Genomic DNA, 3,865 nt, shown 5'->3' with positions numbered 1-3,865 from the left:
CTAGGTTGGTCATAACTTTCCTTCCAAGGAGTAAGTGTCTTTTAATTTCATGGCTGCAGTCACAATTTGTAGTGATAAGGATATACTAAAAACCATTGAATTATGTAAGCTATTATCCAAAGAAATGACACTGAGTGGGATTTAACCATTTAAGTCAAAACACATTCAGTTCAGTTCAGTTTAGTCGCTCAGTCGTGTCCAACTCTTTGCAACCCCATGGACTGCAGCACACCAGGCTTCCCTGTCCATCACCAATTTCCAGAGCTTGCTCAAACTCATGTCCATTGACTTGGTGATGCCATCCAACCATCTCATCCTCTATCGTCCCCTTCTCCTCCTGCATTCAATCTTTCCCAGCATCAGGGTCTTTTCCAATGAGTCAGTTCTTCGCATCAGGTGGCCAAAGGATTGGAGTTTCAGCTTCAGCATCAGTCCTTCCAATGAATATTTGGGACTGATTTCCTCTGGGATTGATTGGTTTGATTTCCTTGCAGTCCAAGAGAGTCTCAAGAGTCTTCTCCACACCACAATTCAAAAGCATCAATTCTTTGGAGCTCAGCTTTCTTTATAGTCCAACTCTCACATCTGTACATGACTACTGGAAAATCCACAGCTTTAACTAGATGGACCTTTGTCGGCAAAGTAATGTCTCTGCTTTTTAATATGCTCTCTAGGTTGGTCATAGCTTTTCTTCCAAGGAGCAAGCATCTTTTAATTTCATGGCTGCAGTATTTTGGAGCCCAAGAAAATAAAGCCTGTCACTGTTTCCCTTGTTTCTGCATCTATTCGCCATGAACATACACATTGTCATGAGGTTAATGAAATGACTAAGGCCAGACTGTGCAGCCAACCAGTGGAGAATTCTGGGGATTTGGCCACACGATCCAGATCTGTCCTGGTCCTACTGGGGATTTGGCATTACCTGACAGTGTTTGCCCTTTCCGGCCTGTCTGGGTTTTCTTCATATTCTTTTCCATGATGTTACAGGACTGTGACTATAGTTCTGTGCTGTACACTATGACCTTGTTGTTTAGCCATCCTATACTTAATAGTTTGCATCTGCTACTCCAAGATGCTAACTCCCACTCCATCCATCCCCTATCAGCTTGTGTATTGATGGACATTACTTGAGGTCCTTTGGCAACTGGAGTTTCCAAAACAATGACATGATTGCCCCAGTTAGTGGCTTAATTACATGCGCCTGATTCAGAAAGGCTGGGGAAACACCTTCCCACCCTCAACATCCCACCCCTTCAACACTTCTGTGTCCCGCTTACTCTCTACTTTGGCCAGCATTATTCTGGGGTTTTAGTGAATTAGCCGTTTTGCTAGTAGCATACAGGTTATATGTCAGGAGGACAGTAGCTATACTTCTGCATCTGGCAGAGAGAAAAAGTTTCAATTGTACCAACGAATACATGAAAGAACATCAGGAGGATCATTTCCTGTTCCCATGATATGCCTTTCGTTCCATTTTAAATCATGGAGAAAGTGAGAAGACATGGGCATGGAGATGCTTTCATATTGTTTAAGCTCTTTTTATTCACACAAAATGGGTTCCCCCCCAGTAGCCCCAATTTCTCCTAATGGATCAGTCTTTATTAAAGCATATCATTTATCAGCCTTGTCTCTCTTTGATTCCTGGAAAACATTCATAAAATCAGAGATACTTCAAGGAGAGAAATTACTAGCCATTTACCATAACCGGTATGGCTCTAAGCCTTGTATTCCGGCTGAATCACATCCTGTTGGTCACACACTGTGATTATAGAATCAGTGGAAGAGCCAGAGAGGAACTGATCTGTGTTCCAGAGAAAAGCCCAATGCAGAGGCAGAAGAAAATCTCCCAGGATCTCAAAGAAATAAAGAGTTGCTTCTAGAATGTGAGAATTCTAGAAACTGTGATTTGCATGAGAAGAAATAAGATTCAGAAAAGAAAGTTCTAGAGGGCTTTCCTGGTGGTCCAGTGATTAAGAATCTACCTGCTAATGCAGGGGATACAGGTTTGATCCTTGATCCAGGAAGATTCCACATGCCACAGGGCAACTCAGCCCGTGAACCCCAACTACTGAAGCCCACACGTTGCAACCACTGAAGCCCGAGTGTCTAGAGCCCATGCTCTGCAACGAGAGAAGCCACCACAGTGAAAAGCCTGTGCACTGTAACAAAGACCTAGCACAGACAAAAATAAATTATTCTTTTTTAAAAAAAGAAAAGAAAGTTCTAGAGGTTAAGGCCATAGCTGGAAGTCAGGCTGCCTGAGTGAAGATCCTGACTCCAGGTTTGGTAGCCATTTACATTAAACCAACTACAGAAGCTCTCCAAGAGACTGTTTGCTTTCCTATAAACTAGGGTTAATTATGAAACATGCTTAGCACAGCACATGGCATGGAATAAATATTCAATGAATGTCATTTATTACTATTAATGTTACTGTTGTCATTCAGTTCAGTTCAGTCGCTCAGTCGTGTCCGACTCTTTGCGACCCCATGTATCGCAGCACGCCAGGCCTCCCTGTCCATCACCACTCCCGGAGTTCACTCAGACTCACGTCCATCGAGTCAGTGATGCCATCCAGCCATCTCATCCTCTGTCGTCCCCTCTTCCTCCTGTCCCCAATCCCTCCCAGCATCAGAGTCTTTTCCAATGAGTCAACTCTTCACATGAGGTGGCCAAAGTACTGGAGTTTCAGCTTTAGCATCATTCCTTCCAAAGAAATCCCAGGGCTGATCTCCTTCAGAATGGACTGGTTGGATCTCCTTGCAGTCCAAGGGACTCTCAAGAGTCTTCTCCAACACCACAGTTCAAAAGCATCAATTCTTCAGCGCTCAGCCTTCTTCACAGTCCAACTCTCACATCCATACATGACCACAGGAAAAACCATAGCCTTGACTAGACGGACCTTTGTTGGCAAAGTAATGTCTCTGCTTTTGAATATGCTATCTAGATCGGTCATAACTTTTCTTCCAAGGAGTAAGCGTCTTTTAATTTCATGACTGCAGTCACCATCTACAGTGATTTTGGAGCCCCCAAAAATAAAGTCTGACACTGTTTCCACTGTTTCCCCATCTATTTCCCATGAAGTGGTGGGACCAGATGCCATGATCTTCATTTTCTGAATGTTGAGCTTCAAGCCAACTTTTTCACTCTCCACTTTCACTTTCATCAAGAGACTTTTGAGTTCCTCTTCACTCTCTGCCATAAGGGTGGTGTCAGCTGCATATCTGAGGTTATTGATATTTCTCCCAGCGATCTTGATTCCAGCTTGTGTTTCTTCCAGTCCAGCATTTCTCATGATGTATTCTGCATAGAAGTTCAATAAACAGGGTGACAATATATAGCCTTGACGTACTCCTTTTCCTATTTGGAACCAGTCTGGTGTTCCATGTCCAGTTCTAACTGTTGCTTCCTGACCTATGTACAGATTTCTCAAGAGGCAGGTCAGGTAGTCTGGTATTCCCATCTCTTTCAGAATTTTCCACAGTTTATTGTGATCCACACAGTCAAAGCTTTGGCATAGTCAATAAAGCAGAAATAGATGTTTTTCTGGAACTCTCTTGCTTTTTCGATGATCCAGCGGATGTTGGCAATTTGGTCTATGGTTCCTCTGCCTTTTCTAAAACCAGCTTGAACATCAGGAAGTTCACAGTTCACATATTGCTGAAGCCTGGCTTGGAGAATTTTGAGCATTACTTTACTAGCATGTGAGATGAGTGCAATTGTGCGGTAGTTTGAGCATTCTTTGGCATTGCCTTTCTTTGGGATTGGAATGAAAACTGACCTTTTCCAGTCCTGTGGCCACTGCTGAGTTTTCCAAATTTGCTGGCATATTGAGTGCAGCACTTTCACAGCATCATCTTTCGGG

The sequence above is a fragment of the Bison bison genome, unplaced genomic scaffold (assembly GCF_000754665.1).
Source record: "Bison bison bison isolate TAMUID 2011002044 unplaced genomic scaffold, Bison_UMD1.0 scf7180017864135, whole genome shotgun sequence".
NCBI lineage: Eukaryota > Metazoa > Chordata > Mammalia > Artiodactyla > Bovidae > Bison > Bison bison.
The sequence above is the reverse complement of the archived record's forward strand: the minus strand, read 5'-3'. Positions refer to the sequence as shown.